The sequence below is a fragment of the Arvicola amphibius genome, chromosome 5 (assembly GCF_903992535.2).
Source record: "Arvicola amphibius chromosome 5, mArvAmp1.2, whole genome shotgun sequence".
Classification (NCBI taxonomy): Eukaryota; Metazoa; Chordata; class Mammalia; order Rodentia; family Cricetidae; genus Arvicola; species Arvicola amphibius.
This window is the reverse complement of record NC_052051.1, coordinates 57,396,998-57,415,834: the sequence shown is the minus strand read 5'-3', so window position 1 is coordinate 57,415,834 and position 18,837 is coordinate 57,396,998. Positions and strand designations below refer to the sequence as shown.

Sequence of the window (18,837 nt, the reverse complement as noted above, 5' to 3'; positions counted from 1 at the left end):
TGTTTTTCTTTGAATCCTTACAAGAACTGCTCAACTCAACTCTCAAATGGAATTCCCTCTCATCAGAAAGAGAGACTGAGCAAAAAGGGACAGTGAGGGAAAGACAAGACCAGAGGAAAGAACTTCCTTGGTGTAGAGAAGTGAATAACCCCTGGAGAAACTGTGTAGAGAAGTGAATAACCCCTGGAGAAACTGTGAAGACACCACAGAGCTGGGCAAACTCGGGGCAGTGGAGAGGAGCTGGAGCAACAGCTACCATTCAAAGTTCACGTCTCCAGATGAATGCTTAAAGACTCCATTTTGTTCTGGTCTTTAAAACAGTCTTTTCCTCTTTAGCTATTCAGACCATCCCCCAGCGACCCAGAAGGCCAACACTGGCCGGGTGAAACGTGGGTTTTTTGCTGTTGGTATTGACAGAATTATGACCACCAAGGACATGACAGAGAAATGCTTCTAGCCAGACCGTCAGGCCTGGTGGCTCTCAAGGCCATTCACTCTACAGCCCTCACTTGAAATCTGGACCCTTCCCTCACTCGTGAAGTGTTCATTTGCTATACCTTCTGATTAAACTCCCTGGTAGCTGCCCCACACTGCCTAAGCTGATAGCTGTTATCATGAGAAAATTATGATATTTCAGCTACAATTAATTTGATTCAGGCACTCTTTCATTTAAGAAAGATTCGGGGAGTTCAAATTAAGGAGGAATTGAATTAGCAGGAGAGAGCTACACAGTGAGTATATTAAAATTCATGGTGAATTTTAAGCCATCACCTTGAATGAAAAGCATCTTATGAAATACATCTTTCCAATTTAACCTTGGATAGCCTCTCCTTGGAGTACTCATTCCCAATGAATAATTCAGGTATTCACTGGATCCATTGTTGGAACTCTGAAGAATACGAAAAGGGACTCCAGTAATAGCCTTATCTGGTCTTCTCCCATGAGGTCACACGAAGAGCTTTAGGTAAGACTGCAACAAACACAGGCAAACTTTATACACCAAGATCCAAATGGCCACCGTCTCGACTTTCTCCGTCAGAGGCCCTCAAATGGTCCCGTGAGTCTCTCAATACACAAACGCAGAAGGTAAGAAGAGAGTCAAGACTCCAAACCAGTCTAAACTATAAAGTTTTCATGGTCCCCAAATCACTTACTCTCCAGTCTCTCAGGCTGGCTGTGGTCTCCCTGGAAAGAATGTTGTTCCTCTAGACACTACGGCAGGAACCTCAGGATCACCTGCCCCACCTGTGACAGCAATGACAACTAATGACCTCGCTTTCCACTTCCCTTTCATTAGGTGCTATAAACGAAAGAGAAATTGTGTTTAAGGTTACTTAGCAATGCAACAGCATTGAGAGGCAGCAGAACCTTTAAGAGCTGAGTGCTTCCTTAAGAGGTGGAAAGGCTTTTCTCCTTCAAAGTGAATGCTCACTCTCACAGAACTAGATTGCTATGCCAGTGTGTCCTCATGAATTGAGCCTGGCTCCTCCCCTCTCTCACACACAGACATGCTTCCCTTTGGCTCTTCCCCTGAGCTGAAGCCTCGTGAAGCCCTCACCAGAAGCTGAACTGCTGTGAGCAAGCGCTGAGCTCTTAGACTTCCAACCACCACAACTGTGAACTAAACAAAACTTCCTATAGCAACAGAAAATCTATTAAAGCATGGGTGGGGGGAGATGTTTCTTTTTTTTTTTTTTTTTTTTTTTTGGTTTTTCGAGACAGGGTTTCCCTGTAGTTTCTAGAGCCTGTCCTGGAGCTAGCTCTTGTAGACCAGGCTGGCCTCGAACTCAGAGATCCGCCTGCCTCTGCCTCCCGAGTGTTGGGATTAAAGGCGTGCTCCACCACCGCCCGGTGGCTCAGCATGTAAGGCGCGCTCGCGTAAGTGCTCGTGAGTGCGTGTGTTCCCAAGTTCGAATCCCGTGTGCTTCTGTCACAGAGCGATTCCGTGTGCTGCTTGTGCGAACTCCCTCCCACGCTATCTTGTGGGGGAGATGTTTCTTGTAGTCTGGCGCTCTCCACCATCAGGCACGCGAAGAGCCAAGCTGACTGCAAAGAGGTGAACTAGCTCACAGTCCTAGGTATCTACGGAACAGGCCACCTCAGTAAGGGGTGCAGACATAAAAGGGTTCCTTCAGAGGACCAGACATTGTCACAACTAATGTAAGCCATGCCTAGAAACCAGAGTTTGGATTCCAGCACCCATATAAGAAGTGGAGTCATGGACCTGCATATCCCTTACACTCCATAACAGAGGGGTGGGGAAGGGTACAAGCCCAGATTCAGGGAGAGTCCCTTCCTTAAAGGAACACAGCAGAGAGTGATAGAAGACACCCAGCAGCTTCTGCTGGCCTCCATATGCAAGGTGTACACATACATGGATACTTACACACCAACATACATACATACATACATACATACATACACACACTCACACCCACTAGATAAATAAACATTAAGAGTCATAACTTATAATTCTGTTCACCTTTTGTTTTTGTTCTTCTCTCTCTCCCTCTCTGTGTGTGTATGTATGTGTGTGTGTATGTATGTATGTATATGTGTGTGTGTTTGTATACATGTGTGTAATAGAGAGACAGGGTTTCTCTGTGTAGCTGCATAGATCTGGCTGACTTGGAACTTGCTTTGTAGACCAGGCTGGCCTAAAACTCACAGAGATCCGCCTGCCTCTGCCTCTCAAGTGCTGGGTTTAAGCACCACACTCAGCTATAACCAAGCACATTCTTTACAATGGGGAGTTGCTTTATAAATAAAGACCTAAATAAGTAATTAAATGAAAACTCGAGCTTCCTATGATTTTATTAGACTCACCAGATTTTTTTCTCTGCATTCTTGGTTTTGTAGGTACACTTACTGATGACAATGAACTCCAGTCAACAAGCTGAATGTTTACTATCCCCCCATTGTCAACACACTGTCACCGCAGGCTGAAGAGACACACGGTGCTGTACTGTAATTAGTGTACATGTGATGCGCACACTCTCCACTCCTCTCTTCCAGTAACTATAATTATGTAGCTGGAAAGGAAAAATCATGTTGGGAATATTTCCGAGGGCCTCGAGGGTAAGATAGTTTGAGGACTAAGAAAAGAAAATGAACGCATTCCGCTTCAGTCCACTGGGACCAACACAGCTGGGGAGTTAGGGAAGCAAGGCTTGGAAATCCGAGCTTCGCTCCTTGTGATCTGGATCTAATCTGACAATGACATACTTAAATGGTCAAATTCCATTACTTTTCATGGCTGAGTGTGGGAGGGGAGGCAGGAAGAACAACAAAGACTGGAGGCAGAAGAGTTCGGGAAAGTGTTGGAATTCTAACAGATCTGAATTCTTCCTCGATTGTGAAGGTCGTTTCCCCAGCACACCTCCTCCAAGTCCTTTACCACTTCCTCCTGTCCCCAAAGGAAGGGCAAGACCCACAGAGAAGGATGGTCCTGGAGTGTGGAGCTGGGAGAACCAGCGCAGCAGATGGGGTGAGAGCTAAAGGGGGCCAGATGGTCAGGGCACTGAAGGCTCTGGAAGGAAGTGGCAGATGTGAAATTGAGAGCAAGGTCAAGACTGGAACACAAGCATCCCTGAAAGAATAATGTACAGCACACAGCCCCATGAGGATACTCGAAACATGAAAAGGGAATAGATGCTTAGAATGCCAGGAGTCAGAAATGTCCTGGAAGGAGAGAGCAGTATAAAGCAAACGACAGAACGGATCAGCACGTGGCTAACATACAAAGAGCGGAGAACTAAGGCAAGGAAAATACTTGCCTGAAACAAAGGGCAGTGCAGCGGACAGACACAATAATACTTCAAAGGCAAGCTGTGGCTGCAACACAGCTCAGCAGCAACAGATCTTACTATGAAAACTGGGCAACCCGAGTTCAAGCCCCAGAGCCCACATAAAGGTGGAAGGACAGAACTGACTCCGTAAAGTTGACCTCTGACCTCCAGAGGCTCACGGCGGCACAAGTGTCCTCACCCAAGTCACATGCCCATGCACACACACACACACACATACACACACACACTCGCAGAGCTATTTGTGAAGCTATAACAGAGGATGCTAGGTGAGGGATAAGACAGAGAGAAAGGAGGGCAAAGCCCTGAGAGCAAACCAATCAGGAGACTCGGTTCTGCTGTACCCATCTCCCCATGCTGAGCACCTCTGTGCATGTGCATTTCCCAGGGGCCATTTAAAGCAACTCGGGCTCTCTGTGCCTGAATCTTCCTTGCTGAAAACTGAACAAAAGGTTCCCTTTCTTTGTATCATTTTCTAAGAATCCAAGATTCATGTTGATGGTAGGCAGAGAGATGCAGATAAACCCAGGAGAACTTAGCTAATGTTTTAGCATTTCATGAATAAATTGACTTCCAGCTCCCATGTTTCCCTTCTCACACCAGTTGACTTGAATATCACGGTTATTTGTCATGTAATTTTCCTACAAGTTCAAAATAAAGCCAGCATGCTACACTATTAGCCTGTCTGAAACATAAATGAGAAGATATGACCTGTTATTTTACCCATTACAAAACAAAAGACAGAGAGAAATGTTTTCTGTCCTGTGAGAGTGATTTCCTACCTTAAGGGTTCATGAAAGACTGGCTTTCACAGGACAAGCAGTGTCACCAAGTAATATGGATAAAGTAACTAAGATCTACAAGAGCTTCTTCACTAAACCACACACCCCATTGGTCTACCCTTGACATGGTGCTTATAAAGGTTAAGTACGCAGATAGCATGGCTAAGGATAGAGCACGGACTCGTGATTTTTATAGCCGGCCAAGTAAGGAAATGAAGGTCACCTTTTGTGCAAAGACTGTGACACACTACAATTTATAGACTCGCTATAGACCCATAAGAAACTTTCTGAAGCTCCTTCACAGGAGCAGGGGATGTGTCACACTGGACAGATTTTAGGCATGGATGTGGACAGAAGGGATCTGGACGAGCCATTCCTATAGCGCCCTTGTTTCCAGAGGTGACTAGAAGCCTTAGAGAGAGAAGGGTGTTTGCTGATTGGGAAGACGACCGGGAAGAGAAGCATGCCAAGGCCACAGCACCGCCATTCGCCCTTCCTATGGCCGGCGACGGGAAAACCTGGGCACCTTCAAGAGTACAGATGACAAAAGCAAGTTTTATTTGTTGGCTTTTTGTTATTGCTTTGGTTGTGGTGGCTTAGGCTCTGCTCTGCTCTGCTCTACGCTGTTTTGTGTTTTCAGACAGGGTCTCTCCCTATGTAGACCAGGCTGGCCTCTAACTCACAGAGATACGCCTGCCTCTTCCTGTTCTCCTCCTTTCTCTCTTCCTCATCCCTATCCCTTCTCTCAAAGGAGTCAGAGGAGTCATGATGTTTTGCACTGCTGGGAAAGACTATTTTGAACTCCCAATGACCAAGTCTGTGTTTTTTTTTTTTTAACTTGAGTAGATCGGACATGAACAGCTGCTGGGAAATTTGGCAATATTTGCTTACACAAAAAGACAAGCCCTTAGCAGGCTGCATTTGAAAAGGCCACTTTACTCTGGAGTGGAAATGATAACACAGGGCTGAGAGCCCTGTTTCTTGTTCTTGTTGATGTTGCTGCTTTTTTGTTTGTTTGTTTTTTGAGATGCTGACTTCTAGTGAGTTCCAGGTCAACGTGTTAAATTGCCAACCAGTCCACGGCCAAGTGACCCCATCTACAGTGGTTACCTCCTTGTAGCCAATGGAACTGTGAGGATTGAAGGAAAGACGACTTCATCCAAGCTCTGGCTGCTCTGTCCACTCCTAACACCATCATGTGGAAGACGGCAAATGCCAGACTCCATTTTTCAGGACTGGCTAGTAGTTCGAGTGAAGGGCCTTCCTATAGCCCATTAGTTCCAGCAAAAAGAGTTTATGTGAATGAATGCATTCATTATAAATCTACTGGAAGGTGGTCTGTGCTGGAGCTAAATCTTTAAAATAAATTGTTTTTATTCCTAGAAACACCTTTTCCAGGCTGCTGCCAGCTTGGACTGTTACCCTTAACAACGATCATGCTCACTTTAATGTCCCGCTAATGACAATCTCAAAGCAACATTAAACAAATGCCTCAGAAACAACAAAACTTCTCACAGAGCCGGCCTTTGGGGTGCTACCTCTGGGATGCCGTACAACATGGCTCTATGGAAGGAAGTGGAGCCTTGGGTTATTAGGTAAATTTGTGGTGAAGCAGATGTTTATATTCAGCTGACAATAGCAATGTGTTTTTTTAATTCTAAGATAGGTTTTTAAATTTCTTTGTGTGTATGAGTGTTTTACCTGCATGTATGTGCCCACAGAGGCCAAAAGGGGACGTCAAATCCTTTGGAACTGGAGTCACAGACAGATGTGAGCTACTATATGGATACTGGGAATCAAACCAGCTTATCTCTGGAAGGGCAGCCAGTGCTCTTAACTGCTGAGCCATCGCTCCAATCCCTTAGGATAGCTCTTTGAAATAAGTTCAGTTTAGGTTTGCATAACTACCCTGACATCCGTGAATTGCAAACACATTCTGAAGTCTTTTTCCATATTGTTTTCTTATACTGGCATATTTCCCTATAAAATGCGTTAACCAACAAGAGAGATGGGAAATGTCCTCAGATTTAGTTAATGAGGTAGTAGAAAATAAAAGATCTAATGGGAAATTGAGAATCATAAAGGTAGAAATCCAGGCCTGTGGAAAAGACCTGAGTATGATCCCCAGGATCCACAAAAGCCAGGCGCAGGGATGCCCACTTGTGTACTGGGGAAGATAAGGGTGGATCAATGGGGCTCACTGGCCGGCCAGCCTAGACGACTTGACAAGGTTCAGGCCAGTGAGAGACCATCTCCAAAGAGGGACGCCAGCTGAGGTTGTCCTCCAGCTCCCCCATGCACCACCCCTCACCTGCACCACACACAGAAGGAGAAATGAAAAACTCCCGAGGCAGAGCTAAATCTGATCAAATGGGCAAAATTTTGACCCCCAAACCCCTGAATACCACCTGTCCCCACCAAATGAATAATTCCCCCTCTTGAATTTTGTGCCATCAACTGTATTGTCTATTATTTGAAGATAAAAGTATTTACTTTTGCGATTTGTTTTATGTGGCCTTGGACAAGTTCTGAAACATGTTCTGTTACATGACTCACTCATTGTGGTTTTAAACAGGAGGCAGAAAAAAGACCTTCATAATAGAATTCAAAAAAACAAACTCATTCACTTTATGTCTTAAATTCTCAAGAGGAAGCTTTTTGTTAAACTTTAAAATCTTGGTAATTTTTAAGCATTTTAAAGCTAACTATACCTCTTTTGTTTCTTTAGTGCCCAAAAGTCATGTTTCATATCACTTCATTTTAAAACTAATAATTTATTCTTGACCAAAACTATACACACTATTTCCAATATACTATTAAATTTTAGGCTGGGCAATGGGTGGCACACGCCTGGGGAGGCAGAGGCAGGCAGATCTCTGTGAGTTTGAGGCCAGCCTGGTCTACAAAGTGAGTTCCAGGACAGCCAGAGTTGTTACAAAGAGAAACTCTGTCTTGAAAAAACAAACAAACCAACAAAATAATAATAATAATAATAATAATAGAAGGAAATGGAACTGACATTTAAGCCATATTTTCTTTTAATATTGATCAATACTTGTACACTAAATTCTACTTAAAATGAGCTTATTTCTATTTTTAATTTTTAAATTATAGTTTCTGCAGCAACAATTGAAAATGTCCAAATGCCCGCCCTTTCCCTTATAAACAACCTCAAAAGTTGCAATAATTGACAATACACAATTGAACCACTAAGAATGGCTTTCTCTATGCTCTGTATAGCAGTTTTGTTTTGTTTTGTTTTGTTTTTCAAGACAGGGTTTCTCTGGATGTTCTGGAACTTGCTCTGTAGACCAGGCTGGCCTTGAGCTCAGAAATCTGCCTGCCTCTGCCTCCCAAGTGTTGGGATCAAAGGTGTAAACCATCACCACCCAGTCAACTCTGTATAACTTTTAGATGGTTAGAACCATTCTTATAAAGAGTAGGTTGTAATTATGACATCTATTTTTATAACCTAAAAAATAAACTAACATTTGAATTGTAAGAAGTAATTAAGCATTACTAGATTAATTAATAAGTAACTTAAAAGATAGTCAATGATCTCTCCCCGTCTGGTATTCATGTCCTTATGTGGGCTTCTCTCACAACAGGGTCAACTAGCAGAAATAGGACACAGCAGACATGACGGTGAGACTTCCAGACACAAGCATGCCCCTTTCCTCTCTTTTGGGTCACTTGTCCTGGGAAAAGCCAGCTAGGTGATAAGCTTCTAGAAACCCAGGCAGCCTGGGGAAGAGGTCCTCACAGTGAGGCAATGACGTCATGCAAAAGAGCCCAAGGGGACCTTCCCATCCTTGCTCAAGCCTTCCTGTGCCTGCATCTCTGGCCAGCATCTGAATTATAATTTTATGAGAGAGCATGAGCAGGAGCACCCAGCCAAGCTGCAGCCAAATCCCTGACCTTCGGCAGCTGTGAGAGGTGACAAGCACTTGCTGCTTAGAGTAGCTATGTGGTGAGGGCCACTCCTTCCCCAGCAGTGCACAGGAGCGTGCTCATGCTGACCTTGAAGGACCATGTAGCCAGTGAAATGATATATGAAAAGTGCCCAGCTCTGCCTCACTCCCAGTGAGTGTTAAATAGCTGTCGGGTCAGGTGCCTTTCCGCCACCACCACGGCCTAACTATGAATTAGTGAGACTGATTCCCAGACGCCAGGAAGACATCACAAAATAATTGCTGCTTTGGAGTGTACCCTGAAATTATTCGTCCTCCACGGAAGGTGAAATGCTTGAAACTTTCCTCCTCATGCAGCCCTGACAAACTCTTGAGAGTGAACCTCCTATGGGGCGTCCTGACTTTCTAGGGGCTGCACATGAGACCCCAAACCCCAACAATTTAGAGTCCTTAAAATGAGTTTATCGGTTTGACTTTCTTCTCATTCCAGTTCAACTGGTGAAATCACCTATGGGATGACACTGAAGGCCTGTGACAGTGAGATCCTGTGAGGGTGGCAGTGAGATCCTGTGGAGGTGGCAGTGAGATCCTGTGAGGTGACAGTGAGATCCTGTGAGGTGACAGTGAGATCCTGTGAGGTGACAGTGAGGGTCTGTGAGGTGACAGTGAGATCCTGTGAGGTGGCAGTGAGGGTCTGTGAGGTGACAGTGAGATCCTGTGAGGTGACAGTGAGATCCGTGAGGTGGCAGTGAGGGTCTGTGAGGTGGCAGTGAGATCCTGTGAGGTGACAGTGAGATCCTGTGAGGTGGCAGTGAGGGTCTGTGAGGTGGCAGAGGGTCTGTGAGGGGACAGTGAGATCCTGTGAGGGTGGCAGTGAGGGGTCTGTAGGTGACAGTGAGATCCTGTGAGGTGACAGTGAGGACTGTGAGGTGGCAGTAGGGGTCTGTGAGGTGACAGTATCTACCTTTTCCTTATGCACTGACCCTCACCAGATCATTTAGTGTCTGACTGTTCACAACTGGATACTAAGATCCTACTAGTAACACTTTCACCCCAGCTTACACGTTTCTGGACTTCCTGCTCTGACTTCAGTTCTTTTGCTGGATTCCTTTTCTCTTATCAAGGCTGCCTGGGCCCTTCTCGTGCTATCTTCCTTCCAGCCCCACCCACTAGAACATTACCAGGAAACAGGAATGGCTCCTGTGCCTACTGCCCACCTTGCCTCTTCTCTGTGCCACAGAACCAATATCCCCGTGCAAACCTGTGCTGCTCTGAATAAGACGGCCCCCCGCAGGCTCATATTGTGAATGCTTAGTCACCAGGAAGCGGCACTATTTGGAAAGGATGAGGAGGGATGGCCTTATGGGAGGAGGTGTGTCACTGAGGGTGGATTTGAAGGTCCAAAAGACCCACACCAGGTCCAGTGCCTCTTTCTGCCTTTGGACCCGGATGTAACTCTCAGCCACTGCTCCAGCTCCACGCCTGCTGCCATGCTCCCTGCCATGATGATAATGGATTAACCCTTCTGAAACGGAAAGCTGGGCCCCAGTTAAATGCTTTTCTTAGAGTTAGCCTTGGTCCGTGGTGTCTCTTCACAGCAATAGAAACAGTGGGCTAAGACAAAACCTGTAATGATTCTGCGTGAGAGGGACCTTGGTGGCGGATAAGAAGAGCCCACAGCGGGTGAGGGACAGACAAATACGCAATACAGACAGAACTTAGGTAAAAAGTTTATTGAGAGAAGGAGAAAGGGGAAGGAAGAGATTGGCCTCTGGGGACAGGAGTGGTGGAAGAGAAGAGAGAGACAGAGACAGCGAAAGAAAGAGAGAGAAAAGGGAAGAGAGAGAGAAGTTGGCAGAGTTTTGCTTTCTAAAAAGACAGGATACTGCCTGTCCTGCGTGCAGGCATGACACAGGGCATGATGCACTCTCTCAGGTCCTCAATGGGTGGGGCCAGGTTTATCTGGATATTAACAACCTGTACCAACACATCCACTTTGTACCCTCAGAAGCAGCAGAAGCAACTCACGATGCCCACACTAACCCTGAATCCTTCCGAAGCCCCTTCCTCTCCTTCTGTATTATCATCCCAGGTCACAGCATCCCCAGGAACCTCATCTGCTCTGTATTATCATCCAGGTCACGGCATCCCCAGGAACCTCATCTGCTCTGTATTATCATCCCAGGTCACGTCATCCCTAGGAACCTCATCTGCTCTGTATTATCATCCAGTTCACGGCATCCCCAGGAACCTCATCTCTTCTGTATTATCCCAGGACACGGCATCCCCAGGAATCTCATCTCTTCTGTATTATCATCCAGGTCATGGCATCCCCAGGAACCTCATGTTACAGATCTGGAAAGAACCCCTTGTCTTGATGCAAAGTCAGCTTTTATTACAAAGGGAATAAGAGAGCTCTTGAGCCAAACACGGGTGACCATGACTTGGGGAACACAGAATCAGGCTGCCTGCAATAACATGTTGTAATAGATGCCTTGAAGCCTTGAAGGCCACCAAGGATGGACTGCTCTCCCCAGTGGAATTTTCCTTTAGCCTTGGGGGCGACATGATCTGTCCCAAAGACAAGAGCATTTCATATTATCGTCTCCTCCCTTAGGCGTTCATCCCACTGGGCCTGTCAGTCACCTGACCAAGAGACCACCCCTCAGGAAGCCAAGCTTAGGTAGGAGTTATTCTCTAATGAGATAATGTTCTTTTCCTTCCCAGAAACCCTCAGTGCAGTTGTTCCTGGAGCTGCAGCCACTCAACCTCTCTCAACTCTATTCAATTTGTCCTTTTCTTCTCTTCTGTCCCTTTCTCTCAGACACTGGCCAGAGTCTAAACATGTTTTCTCTGGAACTTTGGGTGTTCTCACCTTCTCTCTGAAGTTACAACTCCCCTTTGCCGTGTTGTTGTTTGCTGACCTTCATTGCTGAACAACCTGGCCTAATTCAAAAGGCAGACTCTCCCCACCACACTATACTGCCCCTCCCCACCCTACCCTCCGGATCCCTCCTCCCAGCAGCTGTTTGGATTCACAGCTCGCCTGCCCTGTTATTTTTCTCTCAAACAAAACTGTCTCGAGTTTCTGATTTAAAACTCTTTTAGTAACAAGGTTGAAAAACTCAGAAAAAAAGAACCCCAATTTCTCAGGGAAACATGGTGCCCAATGTAGGGTTCTTCAAAGTTTCTGGTATCAGTGAGCCCCTGCAGAAGTTCCATAGCTTTTATTAGTCACTGAACAAAAGAAAAGTCATAAATCAATTACTTAACAACTACCTTGGCAGGGACCATACAGCAAAGCAGGAAATCTCTGCTGTGAGGTTTCAGATGCTCTCTGACGACATGCATAACTTTTGGGTTTGTGGAAGGCTCTGCTAAGAACACCTTTCAAAGGTTTTACCTCCACAGTAAAAAAGATATTAGGTCAAAACACAGGGATGCTCAAAGACAGCCCAAGACAATCAGCCTCTGGATCAGCAACATTCGCACTCCCTGCTACTATGCAGTTTAATGGGTCATTCGGGGCTGCGGAATCTCCAGGACAGGGGAGGGTTTTTTGGTTTAATTCCCTGGCAATTCCAGTTATGCTCAATGACTTCTTTCCGCTCAAGCACACATGCCGCCCAGTGCTTGATTCTGTCACCTCTCCCCACAAAATGTGTTTGCAATATGCCCTGCCTCCTCCCTGGCCTGGCCAGCCGCTCCTTCAGCGCCCTCCCCACTCGCCACCTCCCACCCACTGACTCCTGCTCTGCACACGAACCATTTTAATATCAATCCGGAAACTTCACTGCTGGAAGTCTCCACTGTTTCTCAGCCTTTGGATATGCTCCAAAAGTCGATCTGCTTGTCCGAGAAGTCAGTGAGGAAGATAAAAGCTGCTTCTTGACTGCCCTGTTCTTTAGAACAGACAAAAGCCCTACAGCTTTGAATGTGCATGGGGCCCCTGGACTAAGGGCTGTGGCAGGTCCTATGGGGCCTTCCTGGGAGTTCCCAAAGCCTCAAAGCTCTCCTCTGTATTTCTTCCCTCTCGAACTTTCTGCTCTTTCACCATGGCCATAGTTTTAGTTTCTAGATGGGTTGTTTTTTTTTTTTCTAACCCACGTTGTTCAAATGGTTCAGAAAAGCAGCATCAAGTTTTCCAGGTGGAGTCAAGATAGGACTCCAGGGCTTCTCAAACGCTAGAAAAAAAATCCTTAGAAAAGGAGGCACTGCCACCCAGTGACGCTCACCTTGTGTTAGCAGCTGGCAGGAGAAAGGTCATGGTGCTGCTGGATGCTGGAAAGGCCTGTCTCCATGTGAGTGTCTCTCTAATACCCATGCCACCCAAGCTCCTCCAATGAGCCTCTCTCTAATATACACGCCACCCAGTTCCTCCCATGAGTCTCTCTCTAATACATATGCCACCCAGTTCCTCCCATGAGCCTCTCTCTAATACATATGCCACCCAGTTCCTCCCATGAGCCTCTCTCTAATACACACGCCACCCAGTTCCTTCCATGAGCCTCTCTCTAATACACATGCCACCCAGTTCCTCCCATGAGCCTCTCTCTAACACAGCATGCCACCCAGTTCCTCTCTCCACATGCCCCTCCCTAAGAAAACACGTGAGTTCCTCCTCACTGCCCAGGGCCACCACAGGCTCTACCCGCTTTGCAGAGCATAGGGTACAGCAAGGTCACGGACCCCACAGGGTGAGCGCTGCAGAAAGCTGGGGAAATGAAACAGCCCCAGCAAGCCTGCACATGCGTCGCCATTCTTTCCTTCTCGTCCGTAACCTTTTCAAATGGCATTTGCTTGAAATCCATCTTTTTGATGGGTTTAAATCAACACAACACAAACACAAAAGCCACCAGGACTAAAATCCGTCATGTTCGCTGAAGCTGCTGCTTCAGTTCCTGTCTGGAGAAACAGAAGTCGGTGGAGGCTTGGCAGGAAAGCCGTGCCAGTGTTTACCAACAAGATGCAAAAAGAATCCGATTCCTCAGAGAACAGAGAGATGCAAACTAAAATCAAAAAGAGAAACCAAAATAAAACTGACAACATCTAGTACTAAAGAGTATGGAGACAGGATTATATGTTTGGGGTTGACAAGCAAACTGTTATAGAAAACAGGAAGAAAGCTGGCAGTATCTATGAGAATCATGAACCTTAACTGTGGCTGTGTGTATGTGTGTGGTGTGAGTGTGTGTGTGTGTGTGTGTTTACATGGGTGTGGATGCATGTGTATAGGCACAGGTGTACTTGCACATGTATGAACATGCATATAGAGACCTGAAGTTGACATGGCTTCCTTGACCTCTCTCTACTATGTATTACTGAGCCAGGGTCTCTTACAGAACCCACAGTTCATCAATTCCATCTAGTCTAACTAGCCAGCTTGCCCTGGGGAGCCCCTATCTCCACTTCCTGAGTATTGAAATTAAAATCACACCTGCCCAGCTTTTATATGGGCTTTAGGATTCAAACACTGGTCCCCAAGCTTCTGCAGTAAGCACGTCATCAAATGAGCCATTCCTCAGTTCTAGACAGTTTTACTTTTGAAAGACTGTCCTATAAATAAAAATCAATGCACAAGGTTGCATGTTCAAATATAATAAAGGCTACACAGTGGCATGTTTCTATGAGAAAGTAGTCATGAGGAAGACTATACACCAGGCTGCAACACTGATGATCCCAAACCTAGTGCTACTAGAGATGGCACAGTGAGGTTGTGATATAATTTATTTGTTCACTAAATATGAGAAAGGGAAATATGTTTGTACACACACACCACACCAGAAGAGGAGAGAGATGAGACGATGATGAGAGAGACGAGAGAGAGAGGAAGAGAGAGGGAAGGCGAGAGAGAAAGGAGAGAAGGAGAGGGGAGAGAGAGAGGGAGAGAGAGAGAGAGAGAGAGAGAGAGAGAGAGAGAGAGAGGGAGGGAGGGAGGGAGAAAGAGGAGAGAGAACCTTCTTCCATCCAGTCTAAAATGATGCTGACAATGTCACTCTAGGAGCTGATGTTAGTTCCTGCTGGTCTGGAACCACTATAGAAAAAGGCTGTCCTCTACTGTGTATAATAACATGCTCAACGGGAGCCAATTTATGTAAATCTGCTGTTAAAATACACAAATCCTTAGGGTTTCTGGTGCCCTCAACATCTTGAGACACTGTTTTTATTGCTTTCCAGCTGTGATGGAAGGCTGACAGACACAGCTTAGGTCTCAGTGTGGGAAGGTAGGAAGAAAGATCACTCTCATGTCCCCATATCCCATACTGCCCCTCTGAACACACAGCCTGCCCCAGCTGGTATGTTGTTCTGCCTGTCAGTCCTCTCTCCTCGCTGACTCTTAACATCTCATCTGGAGAGGAAACTCAAGACAGAGCACAACACCAAGTGTGGAAGCAGCTGACAGGGACACCACCTTCCCTGCTGCTTGTCTTTGTCCAGTACCCTGAGGACCTGCAGGGGGTCCTCTCTGGTCCTTGGGGATTTGCACAAGCCTTGAGTTAGGAATCTCCTAGAAGGAAGTGCAGTCAACAGTGACCATGAAAGCGTGGAAAGTTCAGTCTCAGCTGAGAGAGTCGGCAGCCCAGCAGGGTTGAAGGTGCTAGACAGTTTCCTGTGACTCACTGGGAAGCTGGACAACTAACGGGCATATCTCCAAAGAACACTTTATCCTACCACAGAGACACTTGTTCAGCCATGTCCATTGCTGCTCTATTCACAATACCCAGAAACTGCAAACAACCTAGATGTCCCTCAACAGAAGACTACATAATGTGGTAGTTTAAACAATGGAGTATTGCTCAACCATTAAACAAAACCATAAAATTCACAGGTAAATAGTTAGGATTGAAAAAATCATCCTGAATAAGCTATCTCAGACCCAGAAAGAGAAATATGGTATATATTCACTACATGTGGGTATTAATTGTTAAGTCAATAACAACCAAGCTACGATCCATAGAACCACAGAGGTTCAGTTTAGTAAAAGGGACATGGGGCCAGGGAGGAGGCGGACAGACAGATGTCAAAAGGATGATTGAGGAAGACACAGAGTGTCAACCTCTGGCCTCCACAAGCGCACACATATGTCCATGTGTGCATGCACGCACACACACACACACACACAGAGAGAGAGAGAGAGAGAGAGAGAGAGAGAGAGAGAGAGCACTTTAGAAGACACTGGCATGCTCTGAGGATACAGCAATGATAATGAACTCCCCCTGCTTCCACTAGGACTTGAACCTGAGAGTACAGATTCTTCAAACTGGAACAGCATACAGCTAGATTCCCCTCCCCCAACCTTGCACACTGTCCTATCTGGCCCAGGTTAGAAGGACTCATGCTAATAGCCAGCATCTAGAAAGCATCTGCCAATTAGATCTTACTTATAACTACATTTTATCATGTGGTCTTTGCTAATAGTCATGTGAGAGGTACGCTGAGACATTAGTGGTTCACCCACAGTCAGAAATAAGAAACTGGGGAACTAGAATTCAGAGACTGAGATGTAACAATGGCACCACACTGCCTTTTTAAAAGGGACCCCCCCCCCATGTCACCGCTGATGTTGAGAACAAGGGCCAAGATGTGTCCCCGGGAACCATCTGGACTGGGGTGGGATGTATCTGTATCTAACTAGATGTAAGGGAGCAGCCACGGGAGCAGACAGAACAGCAGAATCTTCAAGGGAGAGATGTAAGGAGCATCTGTGGAATCCAGGGCAGCCCTGGACAGTGACTGCGGGAGCCTGTGGGACACAGAGCCATCCTGGGAGCAGAGGGTAGGCCTGCAAGCCGCACAAAGAACCTGCGGGCATAGTAGCTTTGCGGACTGGAGGAAAGAAAATAGAAGGGGCCTCTCAGGAGAGCTGTCAGGGCCAGTCTGGCTTTCGCTACTTCCTCTGTTGTAAACACTCACCCTTATTGCTTTCAGGCTAATTAGCACTGTCCCCACACCATCCGAAAACCTGGCAACCTGGCTTTACAACTGCAATGTGAAAACTAAGCAGCCCCATCTGGGCCATCTTGAGCAGCAAAGACATGGAAGTCAGGCCTGAACGGGACAGCCTAGCTCCTGATTCGGGAGCGTGTGAGCTTCTTGACGGGTGTTTCCTGAGTTGTTATACCACAGAGCGACAGCAAAGTGAGAAGAGGTACATGGGCAATAGATTTTGTCTTCTCTGTCTGAGCAGCTCAAGTCTCAATTTTGGGCAATGGTATCACTACCTGTAAGTGCACCAAACCTGGCTTCAACGTTGTGGTTTGCTTGTTTGTGGGGACAGGCTTTCACTATGTATCCCTGGCTGCCCTGGAACTTCCCACCACATAGATCTGGCTGACACTGAACTTGGATCTGTCTGCCTCTGCCTCCCCAAGTGCTGGGATTAGAGATGTGCACCACCACTACTGGCAACTTTGTATATTCTGACTAGATGCCTGTAATTATGATTACACATGGTCCTATCTGACCAATTGGTCAAATAAAACTTTGCTATTGCTGTTAGCGTCAGCAGCAGCAAGAATTCCAGTCATGGTGTATTTGGCATCACGAGGCAACTGCCATAAAGAGATGGCCAAATACGGCTGAGAGATGCTGTTATTATTAGGTCATTTCTCTGAATTCTTCAGAAGTTTTTTGATGGGTTGAGTGGTACACACCTGAACTCGCAGTATTCAGCAGGCAAGGGGCTCAATTGAGCCTACAGGTTTGAATGAAACTAGCCTGGGCAACACAGTAAAACTCTAGTGAGAGAGATATTTGATTTTAAATTATTTGCTATTAAACGAGCAAGGAACTGTGTGTCAGGTAATAGTAAAGAAAAATCCAAATAACTCAACAAGTTTTCATCAAATTATTAGATCAAAGGGCTCTGAGCTAAATATCAGATTTTTCAAAATGAATAAGACAAATGACTGGACCATAACAGTACAAGCAGTAACTAAACACATGATGGGGGGCGCATCCTGTTACTTAGGATAGAGAGAGAAAGGGAGACACACAAAGGAAAAAAAAAAAGCTGAGTTTTAAGTGGAGGTTTCCACAGATCAGAGAGGAGCAGGATTGTGAGTGGGAGCTCTGCCACCATGCAGGAAAGTTGCACAGCATGGGTGCAGCAAGAGCAAGGAGCTTAGCAGCACCAGAAGACAGGGTGGCTTCGGGAAAATACAATGAGGCAGAAGCAGAAAAGGTGCCGAAGAAAAGGCGACTCCACTGCACAGTTAAATGGCGTGAGCTGGTGCCCCAGGAGCATGGAGGGGCAGAAAGGTCCGCAGACTGAAAGCACAGGCAGCTTCCTCAATTGTAGTCACTGGGCTCGCTTCAACAACACTTAGATTAGACTCCAGGACCCAGCTTCAGACATGTCAGACGGTCAAAGGACTAAGAAGACAAACCAAGCAATGGCATCAACTAGAACATCTCCTCCCGGGAGGTGGGGGGAGGTTGCACACAGATCTCTGTGAGCCCCCTTAACTCTCGGCGGAAGTAAAAGCCTCTACTATGCCTCATAAGTAAATATCTCCAGACCAAAGAGCATTATCTGTGAGACTGTTAAGACTGACTAATTTAGAGTCATTCCAAGCTGAAGTGTTTCTTTCTGGTCGATAGTTTAAATGAAGGGACACTGGGGGTTCGTGGAAGCGCTAAGGTACCAGGGTACCCAGCGGAAACTGGGAGCTGCTTAGGGTTCAGTTAAACCATAGGATAAAGATCCTTCCCCTGCACCTGCATCCCCAGTAAGCAGCTTCCTCTTCCACACCTACTTCCTTGGAAGACATTTCTTCTTGTTTGTTTTGGTTTTTTGAGTCTTTCTATGTACCTCTGTCCAGGAAGTTGATATGTAGACTAGGGTGGCCTCGAACTCACAGAGATCCTCTGGCCTCTGCCTTCAGAGGGCTGGGATTAAAGGTGTGTGCCGAGCCGGGCGGTGGTGGCGCACGCCTTTAATCCCAGCACTCGGGAGGCAGAGGCAGGCGGATCTCTGTGAGTTCGAAGCCAGCCTGGTCTACAAGAGCTAGTTCCAGGACAGGCTCTAAAAAAGCTGCAGAGAAACCCTGTCTCGAAAAACCAAAAAAAGAAAAAAGAAAAAAATAAATAAAGGTGTGTGCCATCTTGCCTGACAACATTTCTAACCCTAACTTTTTCTCACTAGAGTTTCAGGTAAATATACATGTAGCTGATTCCATGTTTTTCTGTCCACCCCAGATACCTCTCCTTAATGCTATCTCCCTCGGGACTCTTCCACCTGGTATCTCACAAGCATCTCAAAAAAAAAAAAAAAAAAACCCACTAAACCAAAAAAAAAAAACCAAACAAACCCCAAAACAGGGTTTAAAACATGGG

The 18,837-nt window shown here is 46.1% G+C and overlaps 1 protein-coding gene across 2 annotated transcripts in view; it reads right to left on the bottom strand.

Annotated features, from left to right (window-relative positions):
- Gpr176 (G protein-coupled receptor 176) overlaps positions 1-18,837 on the bottom strand; it is a 101,580-nt gene that overhangs the window by 15,377 nt on the left and 67,366 nt on the right. The window lies entirely within an intron of this gene.